The following is a 27,423-nucleotide window of genomic DNA, read 5'->3' as shown; positions in this document are numbered from 1 at the left end:
CATATGGCAATCTCAGCCGAGCCATCAAGAGATGGATTCTTTTCCTACCCGGCGCCTGCCTGTGTACTCTCCCAGCGCCTCATTGCAGTCCCTTCCAGCATAGAAGCATCCCAAGTGACCTGCCCAAAGCGATAACACCAAGCTAAAACCTCCTACATTACCCTTTTATTTCTCTGTCCTCCATCTTGCTTCTGTTTTCCCCCCACTCCACTTTCTTTTTTTTTCCTTTCCATGCATAAGTATTCTATCACTAGTCACTCCTAACCCACCGTTGTCTAAGACTCTTTGCTTTCATCTACTGGAGACTGGGAAAATTTCTTCACTGGAAGGGTGGTCGAGCAGAAAGACAGGCTGTCCAAGGAAGTGGTGGAATCACTGTTCCTGGAAGTGTTCAAAAGACACAAAGATGTTCAGGTGGTGCTTAGGGACATGGCTGAGTGGTGAGGCTGGCAGTGTTATGTTAAAGGTTAAACTCTATGGCCTTGAAAGGTCTTTTCCAAACTTAATAATTCTGTGGTTCTCAACCCAAGCACTGATGAATCAGGCACCTCACAAGCTTCCACAATGCTGGCATCACACTACCAGCACTGGCCAGCTCATGAGAAATCAACTGCAAGACAATATTCCATCACAGCCCATCAGATGAGCTCTTACACAAGCAATTGAGGGGAAGAAAAAAACACCAGTGAGAAGGAGATTAAAAAAAAATAAAAATCTGTGGGTATATAGTATATAGTTTTATTTCCAATAGTCCATTCCAAAGTAGAGATTCGCATTCATTGCTGGATATACAGATTTCATGCCCATGAAAATATAGATGGCCCCTTCTCTGTGAAAAACAGCCTGGGGAATAAAATAGGTATAAAGCTACATAGTACAAAATCTGCAGGCTGGTTCTATGAAGTCACAGCCCACCAATGTGTGCATACTGTCATATATTTACCTAATAAAATATAAATAATATTTTATGTAGGAGTCAGTTTATGAGGCCGTGTGTACGCAGAAATGGGAGGACCTGTTATACAGGAGGGAGGGAAGGTTAAAAGACCTGTGTTGTCACACTGATTTACAGGCTGATTTTACTGGTATTTAAATATGATTATTTTGGGGGATGTGGGTGGTCATTCACAAGGGAATGCCAATATCATTATTTAAGGGGTTTTCATTTATTTCTTGGGCTCGTGTAGTTGTATGAAATCTAAATACAAGAAACTGCCAAAAACTCCAAACATCCGTTTTCAGGTACGTTTGTATGGCGCCTTTACCCAAAACACCACAAAAATCAGGTAAGAACCTTTATTCCTCAGCCTCTAAGAGCAAGGCTGAAACACCCATGACACAGACAAACCCTCTGGGGACAGAAAATGTTCAGCAGCCTCCTCCAGCACAAGGAGGAAGATGGCTTTCACCGATGCTGTCCTGACCATGAGGCTACTCTCCCTCATGCCCTCACCCACCTCATATTTCTATGCTGTGCACACTCATAGTCTTATTCTTATTTTAAGAACATGAATATATACATCTGAAAACCCAAACCATTAAAAAGCAGTTGGCTCAGACTTTTACTGGAACACGTGCACAAATATGTTGTTTGGATATTTTTACAGCCATTAACTTTTCCATATATAACCCAGACCTCCCATTAGGTGTTGTGAACTGGATCGCCTCTTTACTTGCCAAGTTATATTTCAATTAAATTAAAGTCACCTTTGGTCCTAATGAACCCCCGTTGTTTGCCTAATGCCATGATTAATTCCAGCTGCAAGAAATGGTATTAGCCTGGGTGGGTACATGGTTGAAGACTCTGATTCTCCTCCAAGATTTATGGGTGCTAGAGAAGGCTCCATAACTCATGTTGCTGAGTCTATAACTTTTCAGGCAATAAACAGAAGCCTCTGCCACAACAGGCCTCCAACTGGTGGATTCACCCTTAATTTGTTCCTGCAGTAGGAACTTGACACAATTCTTTGGGCGTGGATAAACTCCTTTTTTCCCCCAAAAGCTCAGCAGAAAGAGGCATCACTTGGTGACAGACACCCTCACCTGCAGAGCCAGGAGGGACTGAAGCCTGTACTCTCCATCCACACCCTCCAGAAGGATAAAAGTTCCCTCAGAGCATGGTACCACACCAGTCTCACAGGGCCCAGAAGAGAAAAGCAAACAGGGCCCAAATTTTGTGCTGTGGTCTGAGAAGCACTGAGCTCTGGTTCTAGGGCTAAACATTTATTTTAGATCAAAGACTAGTTAACATGGAAGAGTAGTATTGGAAGCAGAAGTCAGAGGCCATTGAAACCCCAGGTCTCCTACATGCATGTCCAGCCATTTAGATGCTCAGAAGGAAGAGGGTGGCTCAACACCCTTGCTCAGTACCATTACAGTGGTCCTAGACACACCTAGAGCACATCTAGTGGTCCTCCAGGAGATGCAGACATAGGACACTTAGCTGTGAGCCAAAACCCACCCTTGTGATGAGGTCTCAGCTTTGCCAAAAGGGGCTGCCTCAGTGCTGTAGCAGAACCTAGACTTTAGGCACCCCAGCACTAAAGAGCAAAGGTGCATCTGAATGCAGAATCTCTCTCTGAACAATTTCTTATGCAGTAAAGATCTGTATGATCAACAGCCACGGCTGAGCTTCTCCTTCATCACTGTATCTAAGCCCCTTGGACCCCACTTGCACTTACAGTCATCACAGCACCAAATGGCAGAATCCCACCACCCCCCTACCTCTGGTGTAGCAAAGGCAGATGCTTGCCAGGCACAGAACAGTGCTGGAGGAGATCTGCCATCCCTGGCCACAGCCTCTAAATTCCTGCTGTACCATGAGATCCCAAAGAGAGCATCACAGTGAGCTACAAAACCCTAGAGTTTTTATTTTACAGGTGAACTTACTGATGGCCACTCCCTTCTTGACTCCCTTCCCTGCCTCCCCTCTGTATTAAGGCCATAGAAGTTGCCTGAGTGTTCAAAAACATGACAAGATTATCAGTCCTTTTATTAGTGCCAGGGGCAACCTGATACCATGTCCCAGGCTGGCCAGTTGCTTCACACCTCCCAAGACAGCATAAGTCTGCCTTATTCATAGCTGCAGAGGTTTTCAGAAAAGAGAGAGAAATCAGCAAGTTTCCAGAAAATGTAGTACTGTTTGGACTGTTCAGAGATCAAACAGGATAAGAACAGATGGGATACCTCAGCTGTATGAAAATTTCTGCCCTCTCCTCAGTAACATCATCATTACAAGAAGAAAAAAAAACCAAAATTGTTCTGTTGCCAGAACCCTGCTTTAGGTTTGTATCTGTGTAAGACCAGACCTGTTGCTTACATCCAAGGCAGCCTTTCCCTGGCAATCAGCCTACAGGATCAATTCTTCGGAGAATTATCACCTATTTAAACCAAGGTATATCTGGAGTAGCTCAATCTAGATGGAGCATAAAACAGATGAGAATAAGAGATATGATTGCAGAGGGGACAAGGTAGCAGAAGCAAATATCCTTGGGTCCAAGGTTCAGAATATTTTTATTCCATACAGCAGCTCAACACAAAACACAGCCTGAGCACAACATTACCATATTCAGTTCCCATGACTTCTTTGGCACCCCCCTCACCTAGACCAGCACTGCACTTGAGCAAGAGTGAAGAGGCAGAGCCAAACCATGTTACACAACTCCACAAAGAAATACAGAGGTTCAATATGCTTCAGACAAACCCAAGAATAACCATTACACTGTGGAAAGTATTTGCCACTAAAGCATTTTTCATTAAAAGTGGCATTTCTGAGCGTTCTATCCTGCTGAAAAGCAATACCAGTCTCACATCAGAAAGTCTTTAAGAAAAATTTCCATTGCTATAATTAACTTCTATGTTGAGATTGTATTGTTCCTCTTCCACAGAAAAAATCTCAGCAAAATTTCCATGGTTTAGAGGCAGCCAAAAAGGTGTCCTACTCCATTTTTCAGGAAAAACTTGTTGTCACAAGGCATCTAGGAGAACTTCAAGTTATACATTGGGTGCAGAGCAAACACAGGGTAAATATCTACTCCCCTGATACCCAAGACAAGCCAAAAGAAAGGCCCAGCTCGTTCTGTGACATTGGAGCAGCTGCAGACTCTTGTCCAGCAGCTGCTACGGGACCACAGAAGAGTCAGAAACAATAAAGATCCAGGCTTGTACAGCATCTTCTTCCTCCCAATAGACCTTTTCTTACAAGATGTATTATTGACTTGCAAAATAGATAAAGAGACTCCAGAATGGAGGCAAAACCTTGACAAGGAATCTAAAAGGAAGCCCAGGCAGCTCAAGCAATCTGTACCCCTCGCTGCAGCCAGCTTCTCACCCAGCCTGGCTTCAGTGCTCCAGCAGCAAGACACCCTCATACATGAACTGGTATTAGTCCCCACAAGACCAAATTCACTTTTTCTAGACAGGAACAGCCCTGAATGAGGCCCTGTAATTCCCCTGATCTCTGTTTTTGGGTTGCTAACACGTACAGAAGAATAGACCAGCCACTACAGGAACCTGCCCCACACATTACTGCAAAGTCCTCTGGCTTGTGTGTTGCATTTCAGAGATGTGGAGGGGCAGGCAAGACCTCCAAGGTAAAATCTAGAACAGAATTTAACTCTGTCACCTGGGCATTGAACTCATAACTTGCAGATTTCTCTGTACAGCTTGCTCCTCACTATTCAAATAAAATAGGAACATGCTTGAATTCTACTTTGAATATAGACCTAGTAATCAGGTGCTGTTTTTATTCACACACCCCCAAAGAGATTAATAATTGCATTTCCTCCTGGGAATAGCAGTTCACATACTGACAGTGATATTAATTTCATCTTTCTGAGAGAAGAATATTTAACTTTCTTTTCTTAGCCTCAAGACCTAACTCCGAAGATACTGGTGCACTGATGGTTGATTTCTCCATCCCTGTAAAAAGGTCAAAGCCATTCTCCCACTTGATCAGACCTTACTGAATTTAAAAAATAAAGCTGCTGTGAATTGGGTAAGGAGGGGGCAGAAACAAAGGAGAAGAAGAAAGTCTAGTTTATGTCCATCAAGACAAAGGAAGCAAAAACTACAACTATCCCACAAACATGGAAATATGATCAGCTAAACCCCACAAAGAGCTCTGAACCAGATGCATCTCATGCATGCTGTTGCCTAGAGAATAATTAGGAGAAATAAAAAAAAACATGAGAGTAAAGGTTGCAACCATGATGACATTGTATTTATTGCTCATAAAAACCTTATTTTCCTTTGTTACAGCAGAATTTTCTTACATTTCAGGAAAAAGATCAGAAACATCCTTACTGTTTAAGCTGCTCATTTCCAGGACACAATCACATGCCAGAGAGAGCAGGTCAAGAGATTGTGAAGCAGCTGACCCCATTCCCAGCAGAAGACATCCTACCTAAGAACAAGGCATCATCTCAGATCTCCTGCTTCCAAGCCAAGTGCATCAGGTTGGTGCTAAACCCCCTCCTCCCCCCAGCCCCCACAATACCTGATCTGCTGCTGCCTGCCAGCACCCAAGCAAACCCCAGTATTGTCCATTTTGGTGGGTGCTGGCTTCCAGGATCTGAAGCAGATGTTGCCAGATACAGGGACTCCCTTTGTGAAAGCCACATCCTGTTCTGCTGCTGAATCTTGGCTCAGGACAGCTATCTATAACACATCTGCCCTCACTCTGCCAGTTAAAGACCACTGACAAGTACAATTAACACCAGGTCAAACATACCACTCCACATTTTAGAGACTCTGGTTTCAGCTGTTGTAATGAAGCTCTTTGATTGTGCCAATGACTGGTAACAAACACCAGGACATAAAGCAGGGTCAAGAAATATCTGCAGGGGTTTTTTTTCCCAGAAATCAGTGAGGATTTTAGTCCGTATTTTGCTTGTTATCTGAAAGAAAAGTGATTTGTTAAGATTACTGCCTCTGTACCAATATGAAACCTAACATATAAATACTTATTTTATATGGAGTACATATTGTAGAAGGTTAAATGATACCCCAAACCATCTACAAACTCAATATAAAGTTGAACAGACTTATGCTGGCCCTCAGTTATTTAAGGAGGCAAGTCACCCAGGGTAAAACCAAAGAAAACACAAAAAAAAAAAAAAAGAAAAAATCATTCCTAAATTATCATTCCAAATTTTCTTCCAGGCCTGCTTCAAGTCCCATTGATGCATCTTCACTCCTTATAAAAAAAAAAAAAAATGCCCAATGCTTTGTCCAGAGATTCTGATGAACAACAGAGTGAGGATATTCCAGGATATCTCAGCAGAACATGAAGCTAACAGGGGGAGCAGATGTATTCCCCAGCTTTTAGCAGCTTCAGTTTGAAACTGATCTTCTTGTTGTGCCATTAGACACTGCTCAGTCCCAGGACTTGGTTTCACATGCAGGGAACACTCTGTGAAGGCTCTGGGTGGAGCTGCATGGACAGGCACATTAGATGAGCACAGCTTCTGCTCTACTTGTGGTTTAACCCATGAAGAAAGAAGAATTTCCAGGAATCCCATATGCTGCAAACACCCTTTCCCAAGAGGAAAAGAATTTTCATGTGGTTTTACAGAGCCAGAAGACCAGGTTTGTTGGACTGGTATTTGGTTATACTCCCAGCTACACCTGATCCCCTTCACTGCTCACTCACCATCCTACAGGGAACACCTGTAGCAAATCATCCACTTGTCCTAAAACAGCATGTTTGGATAAGAAAACTGAAAAAAATGAGACTTCAAAAGCAGGCTCACATCGTATGAAATGCTCCTTCTGCAAGCAAATCACAGACTCATGTGTGTAGCTCAGGTGGTTTGTTTGTTGTGAAACCTCAGATTCTGCAGGTGACCTTCTCCCATCCCACCAGCCTGCACTACTGCATGGGACAGCTGGCAACACAAATACATCCAGCCCTTACCTTCAGAAGGCTTTCAAAGACTGCTCTTAAAAGGTTTGCACAATGTAGCAAAACAAAAGAACTTTTATTTTCAGTAAAAAAAAATTCCGCATTCCCATCAGATTCTGTTTACAAAACATATCAAATCAACTTTTCAACCTTCCCTTTGACAATATAAATCAAAGTAACTGCCACCCATGCCACATCTTCAGTCCTCAAACCTAGAAGAGGATCACTGCTCATCAGAAAGAGACAAAGTTGCCCAAGCAGCACCACAAAGAACTTAGTCAAAAGGAATTTTTGAAACACCTAAAGAGAATTGTGAATATGAATTCACAATAGATATGAATAGGTTAACACTGCAATAAGCTCCACGTGGGTACAACAAACCAATAGCAATAAATATATGACGACAATCAGCTTCACCTTTAAACTCATGTCTCCTAGAAAAGCAAATAGTTGTCACCTGTGAGCCCATGGCAGATGGTGACACCCAAAGTCACCATGATAAGGTGGCTGCATAGCTGGGGGAGCTTCTTCCTGAGGAACAAAGCTTGTCCTTACCTTACAATCCAAGTGAAGTTTATAGCCAGGCACTGCTGTCCTGATGGACCACCAATCCCAGCTGCTGGAACATCAAGGAATCTGGGCAGAAGGCAAAACAGAGACTCATCACAAATGGCCAAAATGTTCCTCTCCCTCCATACCCCAAGCATCCAACTCCATCCATCAAGAACATCTTTCCAAAGCAAACCCTGGTGGGTACATGTTGCATGGAAGGCAACATCCCACTGCAAATGGATAGAAGAGTCCAGGGCAGATCCTTCCCTTCCTCAAATGGCATCCCAGGTAGAGTCACCTCCTGGAGATGGAGACTGACACTTCAGTCAGACTAAGTTAGCTAACACTTTTCACCTGGGATACTCATAGCTAAGCCCAAAATGGATTTGCTGGCAGTGTTCACCCCTTGCTGTCATGTTGCTGGCACCTGGCCATACCCCTGAGCAGTAAAGCAGACAAAAGCACAGAGAAAATTATGGGATGAACTCTTGGAGCAGCCATACACTCATCTAGAGTTTCAGACCCTTCATTTGCAGATCAGTTCTGGCTGACACTATGGCAACTGGGCCACAAGAGTTTCCCTTCTCCAAGGGGAGAGACAAATTAGCCCCATTCCCATTGCTTATTTTTTCATGCTCAGCACTAAAAAGCTTTATCCAGACTACAATTATTCCATCATTGACTTACTGCACAGGCAGGTTTGGAGGATCATCAGAAAATAAAGGAATGTCTCTCCAGCAGCATCTCTCAACTACTATGCCTTAAAAAAAAAAGCATATATATGTGTATATATATAAACATATATATACACAGATGTCAGAGTTCTCAGAAGATAAGTCTGAGAAGAAGGAATTCTGAGCATTCAAGATGCAATTTAAAGTCCTTCAGTTAAACTACAGATATTTTGCCAAAGTTTCTTTTGAAAAGTGAAAGGCTCATTAAGGCTCATTCCACCACAATACAACTCTTTCCACCCCATGTACTTCAAGAAGAAACAATGTTTGCTCTCTAAAAATGTTTTAGAATTTTTTTTTCAAGAAGACTAGGAGAGAGGGGCTAATAATATTTTTAATCTTTTTTTTCTCCTCTTTAGCTCCTTTACCTTTCCCCTACCATTTCACTATAGAAAAAGAGGAAACGCCACTTAAGCACGAAGTTTAGTTCATGCTTTTCCATTCCATCAAAAATAGATTCAGAAAGTAAGTAAAACACTTTTTTCCTCAAGAAAAAAAAAATCAAGTTTTTAGGAAAAAAAATTTAATAAAAAACCCTTTAATAAACTCCCCCTTCTGAGTTTTGACCTGGTGCTCTCTCCAATTAGGGCTACACATTTAAAGTCCTTCTAACAGAGGCATAACAAACCTATATTAAGCTCGTTTATTGTTACTTGCTAGCACAAAAATTTCTTCTTTCCAGCTAAAACACCAACCTGCAGTCACAGCCTCAGAAAGAGCTAGATCCGAGGTCAGAATCTCTAATCCTAAAGCCTCCTTTAATTTTACAATCAACAAATCCATCCCTGGTGAATATTCCAGAGATTACTTTCCAAGCAGCAGAGTGAGATTGCCTACCTAACTGAAAGGCAAGCAGGAAAAAAAACTTACACGAGTTTTGCTGGCAACCTAAATGTCCTATTCTCCCCCTCCAAGCAGGGCACACCCCTCCATCCTCACCCCTGCTCAGCACCTTGTGCTGCACAGCTGAGCCTGCTGTGGGAAGAGTGGTTTATGTTGGAGAGATGCCTTGGGCTGGGCTTGTTGTCACTGGGCAGGACCTGTTGTTAAGGGGGGGGGGGTGTTCATCGAATCAGAATTCTAGAATCATAGAACCACAGAATCATAGAATCCTAGAATGGTTTGGGTTGTAAAGGACCTTATGGATCACCTAATTCCAGCCTCCTGCCATGGGCAGGGACACCTTCCACTGGACCAGGTTTCTCCAAGCCCAGTCCAGCCTGGCCTTGAACATTGCCAGGAACGGGGCAATGGGCATTCACTGGGCAGCCTGTGCCAGAGCCTCATCACAAAGAATTTCTTCCCAGTGTCCAATCTAAATATCTTCTCTTCTAGTTTAAAACCATTCCCCCTTGTCCTGTCACTACCTGCCTGTGTAAAAAGTCACTCACCCTCTGTTTTATAAGCTCCCTTCAAGTATTGGAAGGCTGCAATGAGTCCTTCCTGAAGCTTTCTATTTTCAAGGCTCATCATCCCCATCTCTCTCCCCTGTCTCCATAGGAGAGCTGCTCCATCCCTCTGATCACATTTGTGGCCCCTTTGGACACACTCCAGCAGGTCCAAGACTTTCTTGTGTTGCAGGGTCCAGAGCTGGATGCAGAGCAGGGCAGGGCAGAGGGGGAGAATGTCCTCCCTTGACCCTCTGGCCACACTGCTTTGGATGCAGCCCAGGATTTGGTTGTTGTTCTGTGCTGTGTGCATGTCCAGCCTTTCAGCCACCAGAACCCCCAGGTCCTTCTCCACAGGGCTGCTCTCAAAGACATCTTCTCCCAGTCCATACCCATGTCTGGGATTGCCCTGACTCAGGGCAACACCTGGTACTTAGACTTTTTGAAGTTTGTGAGTTTCCCATGGGTCCCCTTCTCAAGTTCCCTCTGGGTGACATCCCGTCCTTCAGGACTGTCACCTGCACCACTCAGCTTGGTGTCACCTGCAAATTTGCTGAGGATCTCCCACAGTCTGTGGGAGAGGGAGATCAATGCCATTGATGGAAATATTAAAGAGTGCCAGTCCCAAGACACAGCTCTGAGGGACAGTGCTTGTCACCAGCCTCCACCTGGACATGGAGCCATTGACTGCGACTCTCTGGCTGCAGCAATTCAGACAGTTCCTTATTCACCAAACAGTCCACCTTTCAAATCCATGTCACCCCAATTTGGACATAAGGATGTCTTGTGTTAAAGGCCTGTTGTGACAGCATAGAGCTCACACACACACACACAGGGTGGCCACCAAGCTGTGATAGATGGCACCAGGGGCATTGCTCTCCTGGACAATGACAAGCAGGGTCAGTGCTTCCCACACTGGCTCCAGAGCAGTGCTGCTTTGCAGAGTTTGGGCTCTTTAAATGATCTTTAAGCTTCTGAAGTGATGGGTCTCTGAAAGGGCACAGCCAGGCTCAATGCAACAGGATTCCACAGTGTTCCACAGCAATACTTGGCTCTATGCACTGCCTCCAAGTTAGTGGGTGCCTGGGTTGATTCCTTAGCCAGAATATTTGTCTCAGCAGCGTTCAAGAAATAGAGGACTCCAAGCCAACTCCTACAACAATTAAAGTCTCCAGTATTATGCCCAGTAGAATCCACACTGAAAATTCTGCCAAGCCTCATCCAAGTGCTGGCCTAGGACAGCAAGAGAGACATTCCCTTAGACAGCTTGCAAAAGCTCAGTTGTAGCTCATGAGTGCTGCAGATTTATCAGAAGAGATGGGAAGTGCTGAGCATACCTTGACTGTCTCTCTCCATGCTGAGCTCCATCACGTGCTGAGTTTAAACTGGGTTGGCCACAAGCCTTTTGGATGTGAGCGTGGAAACCACTCCATGACAGCAGAAGCCCTGCCAGGGCTTTGGTAGGTTCTGTGTGGTATTTCTGGGACTTTCCACACAGAGGAAACCATTAAAAACTGTGCTTTTCTGCATATGTGCTAAAACCTGAGAAATAGAGCATCCTCGTGCTGTAATAGCTGGAGTAATAGTTTCATGTTCCAAATAACAGCAGTTATTTGTTCAGTTCTTTCTTCTCTGTCCCCAGAAACAATGACCAGATACAGAGGTTGAAAGACCAAGAGATCCCCTTCAGCTCCTTTCTCTTGAGGTTGCCTTATATACCCCTGGGAGAACAGACCCTCAATTAAATCTTCTTAGTGTCCTAGCACTATTCATAAACCAGTAGGGTTTCCAGGCAACTGCTGCATTCTCCTGAGAAAGCAGCATCTCCAGCCTGCTTTGCCTCTAGAAATACTTCACTCAAACCATGCATGAATGGCAGACATGTATCTGGATGTTCATTGAATAAATGACAAAAGCTGCTGCCATAGCTTAAAGTCTGTTTTCATTATGGTGAAGTGAAATGCAGAGCAACATTTACTTGCAAAAGCAGATATCTATTATCTATCTATCTATCTATCTATCTATCTATCTATCTATCTATCTATCTGTAGTTCCTTCCCCTGAATGGTGGAAAAAGTCACTTTGCTCCACAACTCCCTGGTAAGTATTGTGTCCCTCTGAAAACCATGCCCAGACTAAGTCACTTAGAGCCAAGTATTTCCCTTCTATGCAAATGAGGTTCTAACGAAGCCAAGAACAGCTCCGTGTTTCCAAAGACAGAGACTAAGGATGCCTGTTGGCACTTGCCCTCTGTGTGACCTCAGAGCTGTAAGGATGCCACGGAAGCCATGTGTAGTGGGACAAGAGGGTTCAGGCAGCCTGGAGATGGGGTTAGGGCAGGCAGAGAGCCCCAGTGGGTGAGCACACAGCTTGGTGTCCAGCTGCCACTGCAGCATCTTTGCAAGAAGCTCTCTGATTGCTGAGCTGGGCCAATTTTGTGGGCACAAGGTCTTTGCAATATTTCAGGCACCTGAGGCACAGCAAGCATCCTAATAGGTTATTTTACGACCCAATGCAAATACACAAAACCCCACTACACACAGACACAGATTTCCTGGAGGGTGGTGGGGAAAGAAGCCCTAACTCCCCCCAGCATTTGCACTGCTTGATGTGGTTGGTACCTGTGTGCCACCACTGCCTCCATCCTTCACCAACTCACCCAGCCCTGACTGCACACACCTGATGGCTCAGCTGGGTTCTGCTGGCTTTTGCAGGAGGCAGTCAGAGGGCTCATCTGAGGATATCCCAACTCTTTCAAACATACTGCCCCATTCCTGTATGCTACAGTGGCGTAGGAAATGCTGCTCCTTTCCCTACGCAGCACAGCAGATGCAGAGTCAGGAGTTTGAACACAGCTTTAAGCCATTGCTGTAGATGCATCAGCTTTCCTGGCTTCCCTCGAGTCTCTAGCTCGTCGTGTCTCACGCAGCCCCCACTCAAAGTAGAGAGAAGGATAAACATCTCAGACAGTCTGGAAAGGCTGGGTATTCCTCCCCTTTCTGCATGACCGCCATGGACTTGTCTTCCAGGGTTTCACAGCTCTCCCTGGGCTCGACTGTTCGTTTCATTGCTCCATGCTTGGCCTCTCCTCCGTCCTCCCCACAACTCCTCGCAGTCGGGGGTCACTGAAGCTCGAGCTGCCGAGCCTCCCCAAGACCCTATCCCTCATTCCCAACCCGTGAGTCACTTCCTCTCCTCAAACCTCACCTTTCAACTTCCATTTTTCATTTGCTTATGATTTTCTCTCTATCTCCATAGGGGTTTTTGCTCTACAGCGTTCAGTTGCAGCCCTGTTGGTGCAGGCAGGAGTGCTACCAGTGGTTTCAGCAGCAAATGGGGAGGGGTGAGAACATCACATAAACACATGGGGCTAAATCTTCCCTCCTTGCAACGCAGTGCCAGCCCCTGTGGGGATGACCTGCCCTGCATCCGCTGAAAATCCCAGCCTGATTTGCTTGGGGCTTCTTTTCTCCCAAGAAAACAACATCATCTTTCAAGAAAGCAAATCCATCGGAAAGAGGAAAAAAAAAAAATCACTATTTTTTTTCAGATTATTTGAAACTGGCACCTTTTTTATGATATTTCATTGGTATTTTGTGTTGAAATTATTGTTATTTTTGGAAACCATCAGAAATATGGCTTTTGGTAGGAAAATGTAGTGTCTGGCCAATAATCAGGATTTCAAGATTTCAAGCAGCATGCTGAAAAATCACCTCTAATTTAAAATGAAATATGAAAATATAATTAGTGATAATTTAGTTTCATAATTTTTCATTTTAAAAGAGCTTTTAAAAATCCTCTTTTGTCTATGAAGCAACACAAATTTTTAGCTCATTGTAGAACCATGCAGGCTGAGGTTTGGGTGTTTTGCCATCCTCGGCCCATGGCAAGCAGTAGCAAAGGGACTTCTGAACAGCGGGGTCTGTCTGGGACTTCTGGCTCAGTGGTCTCTGATGGACACATCCTTTATGGCTCTGTCTCACATAAAGCACTGTGGGTAAGTAATCCTTAGTCTTTTACTGTGTCAGCTATGGATAGAAAAGTCCTCTGTGGAAGAAGTGGATGTTCAACCAAAATGGCCAGGCCTGGGATTTTAGGATGTACAATAAACTACCTATGGTCAGGGCAAAGAAAATTCAATAGCCACTATGACTCCTTCCAAAATGTCACTCCTACTTTTGGCATCCTCCTCCTGAGCTCTTCTCCCTTGCACTCTCACTAATGCTCAGTGATAGTCCGTGCCATTTCCTCAAGGACTTGCCAGCTGAGCACTCTCCCTCCTCACTAAGGTGGTGTAATTGTCCAAACTAAGCTCTTCCTCCTGGAGTTTCTTCTTCCAAAGGTCCCCAGCCTCAGCCCAAACCTCTCCAGACAGCGTTTTCTTCCAAGAAATCGCTGGGCAGAGATACCTCTAGGAACTCATTGCCCTTGACCAAAAGAACCCAGCCTGGGTTGGGTCTGGGCTTGCCCCTCTGGTTTATTGCTGGCTCATGTAAATCCCAGTTTTCTTCTCCTGCTTCTTACACAGAACCCAAATGCACTTTCCCAGCATCTTCCCTAACACGAAGTCCAACACTTTGCCAGGATTTGCTCACTCTGGCTGTGCTTGAGCTCTCACTTGTCACTGCTGGAATAGTGACAGATGCAAAGCAGGGATGGAAGAATGAACCCTGCCAGGGGGAATGTGGGTGTGCAGGGAACAAGGGACAGACAGGGTTTGGGAGGGTGCTCTGGTGCCTGCACTCACCTCAGGGAAGCCTGGTGGTGCTAGAGGATCTTCCACATCCCCAGATCAGCAAGCCAGAGATGAATTACTGGGGACAGCTGAGACAGGAGGCAAATGGCATCACACTGAAGCCGAACAAGGCCTGTGACTGTGCGCTGTGGGATCCTAAATATTTGGAGAGCAAAGGTCAGGAGAACAGGACACTTCTCAGAGATGATTTTCTTCCCACCCCAGGCAGGGACATGGAACTGCTATGCCTGGAATGACCCTGGGCGTTAGCCAGAGCCAGCACTCTTATGGGTCACTGTGAGGTTCAGTGGTACCTGCAGGCAGGTCTGTGTTCCCCAGGTTTTGGTTGCCACCGAGGCCCAGCATGGTGCCTTCCCTGGGCCTGGCCAGTATCTGTGGCAGACCTGATGTGGTGCAGGCTGAAGGCAGGAGAAAGGAGCCCTCTGCCCAAGCCACATCCTCGGTGGGCATGGTAGGAGCTGCTGCTGGGTGGCTGATCCTCCTTGCCATGAAGGAAGATCATGTCCCCCGTGCCTGCTGGCCAAGCCCCTGGCTGTTTCCAAAATAAACACTTGGGCATGACAACGCTGACATTTGCTGTCCACAAACAGGCGCTGGGAGAAGGAGGCAGCGCGTTCCTTTTTGCAGGCTGGTCACGAGGCAGGAGATAACCTGCTCAGTGCAGGGAGTTGGGATCATGTGCCACACACCATCCATCCCTCCCTCCCCCGGAAAGAGCATCGCTCCACCACAGGCTCAGAGCTTTTCCTGATGTCCCACGCCTGGCTGGTGCCTATCGCTGGGGTGTAGGCAGGGGTGGTGAGCTGGGATTTCACCTGCTGCCTCTTTTCATGCTGGAAGAGGTTAAAAAGGCATCTGGAGGGAGCTAGGAGGGTGGTGAAGCTGAGCAAAGGATCCTGCCATAGACGTGGACATAGAGGATCCAAGGGTCACCACAGCTCAGCCCACCCACAGGAACAAGCATCTGTCAGACTCCTGATGGAGAAGGGTTCATTGAGACACTCACAGCTGACAGGGAGAGGTTTCAATAAGGACACTCACCTCAGGGTGCTCTCTGATGCTTCAGCCTTTCTCACCTGTCTCAATTCCTGTTCCCATCTGGGAATCAGGTGAGATCTGCTGACAGAATGCTGGCATCCCTGGGATTTCCCCTGGAGGGAGGGCTGGGGACAGAGGCCAGTCCCTGGGAATGTGGTGCCAGTCAGTTTTATTCTGGGAGAGATGCCAAAGCTGAGCACAGCTGCCGAAACAGGGGCTTTCCTCACGAGCAGGCTGCTCTCCTGCCACCCCTGCCCTTGGCTAAACGCTGTGGGGAAAGTGGGGAGAGATTGTACATCCCTGCCCTGCACCCCAAACACCCCTGCAGGGGGGAGAGGCATCAACATCCCTCCCAACCACGATCCCAAACTCTCACACTGGAGCTGTGTGAGCATTGCTGTCACGCTCACTAATTACCCAGATAATTCAGCTCAGGGAGAAAAGAAGGGATTTATTTTTCTGGTTATTGCTCCAGCCAGGTTAAGGCATCTGGAAACAACTCCTACATATTCAAGCTGAAGTGAATATTGAAGGACAAGTTGCAGCAACAAAAAGTCAGGCTGTTAAATTGCACGTCCATAATTAACACTCCCAGCTCATTATGAAAATGGCCAGGAACCACCAGGCTGACCTGGGAAACTGAGGCACAGAGCAGCAAAGAGGCATCCCCAGGAGCAGATCACAGTTCTGCCTCATCCCCAGCACCATCCTGATCTCCCCCTTGGTGGAAAGGCTGGGTGGAATCCTTGCTGAGCCAGACCCAGGTCCCGTCTCTTGGAGAGCAGCAGGCGAAGCAGTTTCGGGGGGTACTGAGGGCACAAGGCCGTCAGGGCCTGCGCTAACCGTGTGGGTGAATTCCTTCAAGCTGCTGGATGCTTCTCGCAGCTGCAGAACAAATTCAATAACAATACTCTGAGCAATGCCTTTTTAATAGGCACGAGGTGAAAAGAACCCGACGAGTCAATATTTGCGGATGAAAACAAAATAAGCCGAGCTGTTAGCAGAGAGGAATGCGAGGGAGGCCGGAGGCGGCCGGGGTAATTATTATTTCATCTGCCAGACAGCCGTGGTCCTGCCCCTGCCTCCTTCCCCCGCTGCCCACGCTGGCTGTGCCGGAGGGAGGGCAGGGGGAGGTGGGGATGGGGCAGAAAAAAGCAAATTTGGCTGCGGCAGCACGGGCCTGTGGCTGGGGCTGGCTCAGCGCTGCGGCCGCCGGAGGGTGAGCGCTGCCCTGGCCCAAGTATTTAATGTCAGCGCCTGGAATGTGCTTAACACAACATTTTACAAGGGAACATTAGTCAAGCATCTGCACTGACAGAGAGGGTCAGCGATAAGGAGCCAGTGCATGGGAGCTGCAGGGAGACGGCTCTTGTTTCAGGCTAAGGAGGGCAAGCCTTGCAGAGGTGGTGCCAGGGCAGGCTGAGAGGGCCACGATGAGCCAGGCAGCCCTGCTGCTGGTCTGGCTGTCCTGACAAGCATCACACAGGAGTGAAAGAGCCACAGTGACGAGCGGGGTCCTGCTTCCCACACTCCCCCAGCTACTGCCTGAGGTCTCTGAGAGCCCTCCTCCAAACCTCCTGCAAGGTGGGATTTGGGGAAACCTGTCCAAAAGCCATGGCCCGCCACATGCCCTTGTTTGCAGCAGTGCTGGTGTTTGGCTGTCCGTGGGTGGGAGCTTTCTCATGACACATCTCAGGCTTTGCTCCCTTGCCACAGGGTCTCTTGAGAGAGCAGCTTCCCCCTGAGCCGGCACTGTCGGGCCATGGCAAGAAGCATCCATCCCTAATCAGCAGGAGCAAGATGTGCCTGGAAATCACCCAGAAATCAGGTCAGTGAAACATTAGTCAGCTTTGCCTGTGACCTGAAAACAGCGCTTCCCTCCATCTATTCCTGGAGCTATCCCTGTTCATTAGCCTTCTTGGCCCCTAGGCTTAAAAAAATGGCCCAGTGTCATGACTCTTTAATAAGATGTCATCTTCAGCCATGACAAACACGAGCACTCAATAAATAATAGCCCTGCCATGTAATGTCATGCCTCTGCCATCTGTTGTAGCAATGACTGTGCCTCGCTCACCTGCCACCCTCTCCCGGCTGCTCTGTGTGAGCAGCGAGAGAGCCAGGCCAGGGCTTGTCCATCCAGCCCCTCTGACAGCTGCCAGGCTCAGCTCTGGGGTGGGCAGGGCAGCCAGCACTTCTGTGGGGCAGGGAACATGCTGGGACACAGGTGGAAATGTGTAATCCAGGGCAGGAGAGGGATCATGGCCCCCCAGCACCTGCTTCGGGAGATGAAAGGGGATTCCTCACTGTCCTCCCTCTCTTCTCCTTATTCTCACATTTTTTCTCATTTCATTATTGTCTTTTTTCTTAATATCTTTCTCCTTCTGTCTGTTTTCCTTTCCCCTTTCCCCTTTTTTATTTCCTTTAATCTCTTCCACACTCCTGCATCTCTGTGCTGGTTTCCTGCTGGCCTGTTTGAGCACAGTCTCTCTCTGCTTTTGCTGCAAACTCACTTCCACAAAACTCTCCAAGTATTGCCTAAGGGACAGAGCAAAGCTGAAGGCATTTAAATCTCACCTCAGCAGTCTTGGAGCAGAGTTCCCCTTGTCCTCCCCATCCTCTACCCCTAGTGAGCATCGAACCCTTTGTGCCTCAATTTACCCATCTGCAGATCTGGGGTTAATGAACCAGAGCAAACCTGTTGCCACAGGTTTTTCACACTGGTTGGCTGTGGACACTCAACTCTGCTCCCCAGCAGAACACCTCCTCTCTGAGCCACGAAGAGGAGACTGCACTACAGAGCAGCTGTTGCTCCTCACTGCTCAAGCAGCTCCTGTTTCCCTTCTCCACACCCCATTCCTGCCCCTTGGTACAGCCCCTTCCCAGGGCCGGGGGGACACAAGCATCAGGTGGGAGCTGCAGAGCCAGGAGGTAATCGTTGGTAACAATTGTTTTTAAAAAAATTAAAACGATTTGAAAAATGGTATGGATTAATGGAAGCCATTTCAGGGAGAGATTCAAGTGTGCAATGCCCTCAGTCTGCAGTGAAGGAGAAGGACACTGCCTTTCAAGATGCCTTTTTTGCCCCCTCCCTTTCCTGTGAAACTTGGGTTACACCGAGTGCGTAAAGGATCGCAGGACGTGGCAGTGCTGTTTGCCATGAAAGCTAATAGGGCCATGCCTGCTTTCATCAGGAGTGTAACCAGAGCCACGGATAATGTTTTAAAAGGCACAGCAGCTTCAAGTGCAAGCAGGGATTTATTAATGAAATCGAAACCACGCTCAAGGCTTTGCGAGTCTTATTTTAAGGGTCTGAAGGAGAAAGGACTGGGCTGCCTGGCTGGGTGGGCAGGGAAGCAAGGTGGCCAGAGCTCTGACACTGAGCACTGGTGACAAGCAGTGGTGACAAGGGCTCACAACATTGCTGGGCTGCTGTTCTTGCTCTGCCACAGGTTATCTGCCCAACCCTGCTCATGTCACTTAGCCTCACTGTGATTCAGCTCTCAGCCTGCACAGGGGGACACGAATCACTCCCCTACAACACCTTTAGAGAGAGATTATACTTCTGTATAAATAAGGATCATGGTCCAAGGACACTTCCTGTCTCTGCCTGACTACTCTGAGGATGAGACAGGTTAAAAATGTCCCAGGAGGTGGTTAGACCAAGCAAATAGATGCCCAGACTCCGAGGGTCTCTGGTTCTGCTACAGACACCCGGTCCATTCATGCTTGAGGTCCCTGGTTTCTGCCACTTTGAAACAGAGGCAGAGCAGTGGCCGCTGCTGGAAGGTTGAATTCCCAGTTTTGGCCAGCTCTCAGTGCTCCTGATGCTCCTCAATAGACTCAAATAACTCCTGTGTGCTGATGGATGTGTTACCAGTCCTCAGTCAGGCTGCAGGAGGCAGCAAACACAGTCTGCTCCTTCTGATTCAGGAGAGAGCCCAGTATGACCTACAAGTGTATCTGAAAGCTGAATTTGGTGCTAGGGCAAAAGGCGACGGTGCTCCTGAGAGCATGTCTTGATTTAACCCCAGAAGACAACTAAATAAAACTGAGATTGTTGCTCAGTCACCCTCAACCCATTGGGGTAGGGATGAGAATCAGAAAAAAGTAAAATCCATGTAAAATGCATGGGCTGAGAACAGTTTAATAATTGAAATTAGTTACAGTATAATATTAAATAATTAATAATAGTAAGGGAGATAACAAAAAGAGAGAAGACTAAAACCCAAGAAAAACAAGTGATGCACAATTGCTCACCATCCCATCCCCAAGCAGTGGCAAGTGGCTCCTGGCCAACTCCCCCCTGTTTATATACCAAGTATGATGATTTATGTTATGGATTATCCCTTTGGTCACTTGGGGTCAGCTGTCCTGGCTGTGCTCCCTCACAGCTTCTCGTGCACCTCCACGCTGGCGAGCATGGGAAACTGAAAAGTCCTTGACTTGGGGTAAGCACTACTTAGCAACAGCTAAAACAGCAGTGTGTTATCAACATTATTCTCACACTAAATCCAAAACACAGCACTGTACCAGCTACTAGGAATAAAATTAACTCTATCCCAGCTGAGACCAGGAGAGAGCATGATACGGGGTTAGGATTTGTTTCTCTATCTCAAGGACAGTGTGGCTGGTTAGCAAGTGTGAATTGTGCAGAATAGATATTCCTGCATCTATTTATCTCTTTTTAAAAGAGGGGAAACCCTGTAAAGTAAGCATTTCTGTTTGGAAAAAGCTTGTTGGAAAGGCTTTCTTAGCCTCAGATGCCCTTGCCATCTGCACACATAAGAAACTCTTCATAAGGTTCTCATTTCCTCTCTACCTTTTTTATATAGCCCATAATAAGATCCCTAATTTTAATGGACTGTATGGATCTCACTAGCAGGGAATGGCTCTAGCAGAGAGGCTTTAACCCTCTGTTTCAACAGGATCAGCAATGGAGCTTTTGGTCCACTGCAGGCCTTGGTAGGATTTCTGCAGCTGCCTCCACCAAACCCTCCTGTCCTGCTAGGAGAGCCTCAGATAGACAAGAGCCAGGTAGTGTTTGTGGGAACTTGCCCCTCTCCCTCAAATGCTTACAAAGCTTTACAAGGAAAATTAGCAGTGCTTTGCCAAGCTGGAAGATGTGGAAAGAGATGAGTTTGTTCAGCCAGAGAAGGAGATGGTGGAGCCACCATCCTCCTGGAAGCAAAAGGTACAGCAAGGGAAATTCTACCTACATATGGAGAAAATAATTCCTAGTGAGACTAGTGACAAGAGAGTTATAAAAACACGTGGAAGTGTGACTTCTCTGGGCTGATCCTCCAGGGAAAAAAGAAACCCTAAAAGTAAAACCCCAGGGGAGTGCAAATGGTCACAGCACTGCGCTGCACCAGATCTGGATCTGTTTTAAAACCCTCCTAATGTCTTGGGTGAGATGCAGGGCAGAGTACAACCCATCCCAAAAGATGTTTTGGTTTTGTATCCCTTGTTTGGACGTCAGAAGCCTCGCTGGGATCTCGCCTGGGAAGAGCAGCGCATGGGAGCTGATGGAGTTGTTATGGCAGATGGGTGAAGGCAGCGCCAGGCAGAAGGATTCACAGAGCACGTGTCAGCAGATCTGGGCTGGTTCCTGGGTCTCTGACAGCTCCTTTCTCCCAGAGCTTCTGGACTGGAGACAAAATGTGATTTCTTGCTCCTTCCACTGAAAGACGGCTCTGAAAGTCTGATTTATGCTGAACACTCTGGAAAAGAAGAAAGCTTGGCTGTGGAACCAAGTTCAGCTCTCAGCCAGGAGAACCTTGTATGGGATCAGCAAGTTTTAACCATGCAAATGGAATCTGAGTCCAAACAGAGCCCTGTTTCATGACTTCTGCCTCTCTCACTGCACAGGGTCAGGCTACCTTTATCCTGAGCAAGCCCTCTCATCCTTTCCTAGGATCGAGGACAGGCTGGGAAGTTGTCGACAACTTTTATCCTTTTTGTCTTTTCTCTTATATTTTTTTCTTTTACTTCTAATTTTTTCTTCCCTCCTGCAAGGCACAGCCAAACACGTCACAGCTCTGTCTTTCACTGAGATGATTCCCAGCTGCCAAAATGTACTGGAAGAGGTCCACCTGCCTGTGAGCCTGTCACCAAAAGCTGTGTCTGAGCATGGCCTCATGCTGTATGACCCCAGGCAGTCTGGAGGAGTGCTCAGGGCACTGGGGAGAAGGAATTTCTTGGCTCAGTTGTCAGCCATGAAGGTGAACAGGTGACCTTTATTATCCATGCCTTTGTTTCCCCAGGTGGATGCAGCAGGCCAGAGGCCACCAGCTGTCCTTTTTCTCCAGACCCACCACCTCCTGGATGATCCTGAAAGTGGGTTATGGGAGTGATGTTTGGATGTTGCTTGGGATGTCTCCAGTCACAGTAGCAGCAAATCCTCACCCTGTGTACACAGGTGAGAGCGATTCAAAGGCAGCACTGATGCACAATGGAGAGGTGAGACCTCCCATCCAGGTCTGATCACACTGGGAGAATCCGAGGTGCTCAGAAGGCCCAGAACCCTCTGTCTAAGATGGGAAACTTGTGCCAAACAATCTGGTTTACAAGGGAGGTACAACAGGCCCTGAATGGGTCCTGATGAACCTGGACATCTCCCTGGAGTACATACAGACATGAAGGAGAGGTGACAAATACAAGCTGAAGAAGGGAAAGCTTGGATTAGATACTGGGGGGAAATTTACCCTGAAGATGGTTCAACACAGAGGACCAGAGGTGTGGGAGAATGTCTATCCTTGGGGACATTCAGAACTTCACTGGAAAAAGCCCTGGGCAATCTGATCTAAACTGACTTTGCTTTGAGGCTGTTGGACCAGAGATCTTCAGAGGTTCCAAATAACTTGAATTATCCTGTGACCTACATCCAAAGCACTACCCAAGATTTTCTTGCATCATCTAGAGTTCAATGAGCCCATCTGGTTTTCTGCTTCTACATCAGCAGGATCCTAATTCTCCCTTATGGTTTAATCCCTTAATTCATTTGCCGTAATCCTGTAGTATGTGGCTGGAGGAAAAGGAAACAGCACAGCAAAGAGAGAAATGCAACAAGTGCCCCTGAGATTAGTATATTACTCCTCTTCTTTCCTGTTTGCCTTCCTGCTGTTCTGCTTCCATGAAAATTTGTGGGATTTCATCCAAAGCTCCAGATCTCCTCTCCAGCAGTGTCTAGGGATGGATGCTTAGAAAGAAAATAAAAGAAACATTGAGTACAGAATGATTCTCTCCCTGCTAGTCTCTGCCAACCTCAGGCAGCCGAAGCCTGAAGGACATGTGAAGTTAAAGGCCACATCCAGACTTGAGCACTTGGTAGTTACCACCTGAGAACCTGCCAGCAGAGTGAGTTTTACAGGATGACCCAGGGAAAGTATTTCCTCTTCTTCATGTGAAACAGGCTGTCCAGTTCTCTCACTGGACACCTTCCTGTGCCCTCTCACCTCATCAAAGCTGCCCTGGCAAAGTTCATCTGAAACATGGCTATCTGGGGAGCTGGATGGTGTGTCCAAATACCCTGTGTTTCTTCAGAGGTGTGGGTGAGCTGAAGCACAGCTTTAGGGAGGAGAATCATCTACACACATACTCACCACTTTTGTCCACCAATGAAGCACATGGTAGTGGTAGGAATTTCCCCTCCATGGCATTTTGGGGTACTTAAAGTTCATACAGCTGCAAGGGGGGGAGAGAGGGGATGCCTCGCCTGCCCCCATGCTGACACTCAGGGCTGGTTTCGAAAAGATATCAGTGGAGTTTGGAAAAGAAGCAGAAATATGTATTTCCCTAATAAGCTGAAAACTTCAATAAATGTTTTCCCTCAGTAGGATGTAGCTGAGGAATCTGGGGACCATTGCTGGAGCCAGCCTCTCTGAGAGGAGAAAGTGGAAAGCCAGTCCAAGTGCAACAAATGCCTGGACAATAAAGGGATCTGAAGGGGTTCAAGGGTAGGAGGGATTTTTTTGTCTCTCTGTTGTTGTTTCTTGGTTAATATTTACATGTCAGAACCAGCAAAGCACACCTCCAGATCATACATGGGATCTTTTTCTCCATACTTGGGCAACAGAACATATGGGCAGGACAATTGTGCAAACAAAGATGTGTGCCAAGCCCACCACACTGAAGGGAAGAAATAAAAATACCAGTTATTTAAAACACGTGTATTAACAGAGGGGTTGACCTCTCCCCTGCCTTTGTGCTCTGCTGACATCGAGGAGGGAGATGAAAATCCTCTCTGGAGCATCTGACCGGCCCCAGCCCCCAGGAGATGGAGGGGCTTTGCTGCACTGGCCCATGGACTCTCTGGGTCACCCATGGGCACCTGCTCCATCTCTCACTGTCACCCCTGATGTCACATGCACCTCTCCACCCCAGCAGGGGCCTGGGGAGCAGCACACAGCTGCAGGAGAAGCTGGTTGAAATTCCCAGCCCTTCCCTAGCAAGGGGAAGTACAGCTTTGGTTCAAACAGAGGGGCAAGGCAAGCGGCTGCAGTGTTGTGATACCTGTGGGACACTTTTCACATGGCTGAGACTCATCTGCCTGTGCCTGCAGCATCTCCTGGCTACAGTGACAATGACAGCCACAAAAGGACAGGATTCAGACAAATCAACTTCCAGCCAGCAAGGCTCTAGATCTCTCTCCTTCTCATGCCACTCTCATCACCCTTCTTCCCTGCCTCCCCTCTTCAAATGCATCCAAAAGATTCCAGCCCAAATGTTCTAAATTTTGGGATGAACGGTGTTCCCAGCATTTTTTCTTTGTAAGGGGGATAGAAGGATACAGAATAGCAAGGGGCTGCTATCATCCAGTCCCTGCCCAGCTTTGCACCAGGTCTCCAAACCATGAAGAGAAGGATGGGGTCCTGCCTGGGGCAATTACAGCGACCACATCTGGATGCTCCAGCACCTCGGTGACGAGGTTGCAGTGCCCTCGGGGAGATAATGGGAGCCAGAAGGCCGGAATGTCTTATCAACTTGTTTGAAAGCAGAGTCAAGCCCTTCAAATGAAAGCCCTTGAGAGAGAGGAGATGATCTTCCCTCAAGTGTCAAGCACATTTCAGCAGTTTAGTTTTTCCCTCCACCAAACTCAGCCTCACAGCACCGGCTTCGACATCAACCCTGGACCTGCTTCTGACAGAGCTGAGCACCCGTGCTTGATTCAGACGGGGGGAGCCAGGATCAGGCCTCAGGTGGGTGTTTCCAGAGGCACTTGGAGCCCTCATTTCTTAGTTCAGCCTTTCCAGATTTGAGCTAGGTATTTTTCCCTCTGCAGACCAAAGAAGGGGTTAAACCGAGCTTACCTTTTCAGGATCAGGACAAGACAATCACTTGGCTGGAAAGGGAGCAAGATCCAGCCCCCTTCTCTCCCCCTTGCACCGCATTCTTCTTGCCACCCTGTTTCTCTCCTGCACATCCCACTGCGAAGCTGCTCTGGTTGCTCAGCGATGAGCTGTGAAACGCTAATGACAGGAGAGGGGACAACAGCCTGTTGTCCTGCTCGTCCTTCCCTGACACCTGCCAAGGGCAGGAGGGAAGGAGCTGAACACAGCCCGATTTCCCCCCGCCCTGCTGCAAGGCACCTAGAGCTGAGGCCACTGGCTTTCAGTGAGATTCCAAGTCTGTGTTTCCCCTGTATCCACCTCCTGCTTAAAGTGGAGGGGGAATTGTCCCAAGAGGTGTGCGAAATTGCTGGTTTTATTCTTCCAGTCCCGAGAACAAAAGGAGCATCCCGAGACGGAGCCTCGAGTCTGCTAAGGCAGTCAAATCCCAGCTGGCGATCGTGATTTATCCAGGGGATGAGTTTTGGGATGGGCTCAGCAGAGACACCCAAAGCTACACAAGGGCCGGTGTTGTGGCTGGGCTCCCGGGAGAGCGGCTGCAAGGGGTGAGACGGGAGAATGGATTTGCCAGCTCTGCCTTGTGTGAGGACACCGGCCAGCCCATCCGCGCCGGTTCCTGCCTCTGCCCCCGCTGCTCCCTAACGAGGTTTCCAGCCCGGCTGAGCCCCGCGCTGCTGGCAGGACCGCAGCCGTGCAGGGCTGAACGCGACTGCCGAGGGACTGGGGATAGCAGCTCCCATCCCCCGATTTCTCTCCTCCACGCTATTAGGGAGGGTTCGGGTTACACCAAACTAACGCAAAAGAGGGGCAAAACTGAGGAGGGGGTGCAAAAAATGTCGTCACTTACTCATGGAAAGACGGGCGAGGGGGTTATAAAGCCTGGGCCGATGGTATCTTTGAAAGGGGCGGCTCGGGGTTGTTTTCGGTGGTGGTCCCTGTGCCCTGTGCAGGAGTTTGTGATGGAAAGTCTGCAAAAGCCATTAGGACTTTTGTGCTGGGGCACTAGAAAAGCAACGCAGACACCACTCACTTTTCTAAATAAACATTAGTCTTAAAAAGTTTGCACTGCTGACCCCCGCAGCTCTGATTACTTGTAATTCTCTGAACCATATTTTAAGGCTTGTAACTATATTTTTTTTTTTTTTTTCGGGGAGGGGGCGGGTTTCGTTCGTTCCTTCCTGCAGCCGTGCCACAGATGTACCGTGTGCTCCGGGCCCGGAGGGGGTCTCTGCCCACCCCCAAAACTCGTCCTTATTCCACAGCTCTGCAGCTACAGCCCCTCCACATATTCAACTCTCCACGATCCCCCTAAGAGGATTTTTCTTTTTTTTTATTATTATTTTTTTTTGTATTTTCCTTTATTTCTTTATTTCTTTTAGTGGTTGGGATCGATGCCGATGAAGAGATGCTGTTCCACTCTCAGTGCAGAGGCGGGGCCCCATCCCCACCGGGCTGTGCCCTGAAACAGCCCCGGGAACCCTCCCCAAACCCCCCCAAAGAGCCACATCTTGGCAGCTGCACCGAGGTATCATCAGCATAATTGGAAGGGTCACATGTTAAACCCTCGCTGTTGTTCGCGGTAATGTAGCTGTGTCCCCCGGTTGCACATTTACCGATTTCTCGCAAACCAACCATTGTCACAAGGTTCATTCCAGGAGGAGTGATCCAATGGGTTGCCACGGCAACTATAATGACATTAAAATAGAGGCGGCAGCCGCCGCCCCCCCACCCACCCATCCCTCTTCTCCCTCCTTTAAAAACCGGCAGCAACCCGGCAAAATCCTTCACCTTCCCGTCGGGGCAGCCCGGGAATTCACACGGGTACCCAGCGCAAAACAAAGTGTGGTTTTTTATATAAAACCTTCCCAGAAAAAGCGGCCCGAGGGAATCCCCGCGCCCGCGGGAGGCGAAAATGCCCAAAGTGCCCAATTCCCAAACGGGAACGGAGCGGATCCCGGGGCTGGGAATCGGGACCGAGCCGGGATCCATCCCTGCCCGAGCACTCGGAGGGAGGGGACAAGGTACAAAGCTAAGGGGTCTAAAGCCCCGCCGGGGCACCTGCGGCTTGGGCGGTGGGAGCCTCTCCCTCGGCCCGGCCCCGCGCTGGAAATCCGCCGGCCACCACTTGGTTTTCAGGGAAACGTTCGTTTCCGATTAATTTGCCATTATTATTTCTCATCGGTTCTGCTACGGTGCTTTCACGTATTTTTATTTTTCCCCACGAATTTTGGGGGCAGAAAGGATGTTTTTAAAAAGGACCCCCTGTTTCCGATTATCACCAGACGCCTTTCCCTCTCGATGAATCTGCTCTCTGTCCCAGGCACATAAATAAGTGTGACCAAGGAATATTGTGCAAAAGCAGAAGGAAAATTCTGGGAATATCGACTATAATGTCAGCTGGATCTGGCGGGAGGCTCAAATATGTTTAATTTCCATATAAGAGAACGTATAAGGCTCAAATATGTTTAATTTCCATATAAGAGAACGTAAAGAGAAAATCTTTCGTCGTCGGCAGCTGATAGCAGCGCCTGAAATCGAGCCCTACAGGATTTCAGTGACGCTTTCCGGAATATTTTTCCCGGTCTCTCAGTGAGGCCGGTAAACGAATAGATCCTACCAATTTCTCTCCTTTTTTTCCCATGTGAGCCCGTGGGCGAGAGTTTGTCGAGCAAGGACACAGAGGAAAGACCTTACAGCTCCACTC

General features: G+C 47.7%; 2 long non-coding RNA genes across 7 annotated transcripts; one reads left to right on the top strand and one right to left on the bottom strand.

Annotated features, from left to right (window-relative positions):
- Positions 1-211: 211 nt before the first annotated feature.
- Positions 212-10,326, bottom strand: LOC147651729 (uncharacterized). Of its 3 annotated transcripts, XR_015273761.1 has the most exons (6): positions 9,061-10,326; positions 8,144-8,216; positions 7,460-7,540; positions 5,498-5,897; positions 5,305-5,404; positions 212-381 (listed from the first exon to the last, which is right to left on the bottom strand). It is a non-coding gene; the product is annotated as an uncharacterized LOC147651729 (long non-coding RNA). The 3 variants fall into 3 exon arrangements; XR_015273760.1 differs by lacking the exon at positions 212-381 and having other exon boundaries at positions 5,200-5,404; XR_015273762.1 differs by lacking the exon at positions 212-381 and having other exon boundaries at positions 5,200-5,404; positions 5,732-5,897.
- A 5,309-nt stretch (positions 10,327-15,635) lies between these two features.
- On the top strand, positions 15,636-25,780 carry LOC147651728 (uncharacterized). 4 transcript variants are annotated; one of them, XR_015273763.1, is made up of 4 exons: positions 15,966-16,409; positions 17,089-17,200; positions 20,298-20,406; positions 20,852-25,780. It is a non-coding gene; the product is annotated as an uncharacterized LOC147651728 (long non-coding RNA). The 4 variants fall into 4 exon arrangements; XR_015273764.1 differs by lacking the exon at positions 20,298-20,406 and having other exon boundaries at positions 15,636-16,409; XR_015273765.1 differs by lacking the exon at positions 20,298-20,406 and having other exon boundaries at positions 15,951-16,409; positions 21,636-25,780.
- Positions 25,781-27,423: the final 1,643 nt, after the last annotated feature.

The sequence above is a fragment of the Cyanistes caeruleus genome, chromosome 9 (assembly GCF_971803275.1).
Source record: "Cyanistes caeruleus chromosome 9, bCyaCae1.hap1.1, whole genome shotgun sequence".
NCBI lineage: Eukaryota > Metazoa > Chordata > Aves > Passeriformes > Paridae > Cyanistes > Cyanistes caeruleus.
The sequence above is the reverse complement of the archived record's forward strand: the minus strand, read 5'-3'. Positions and strand labels throughout refer to the sequence as shown.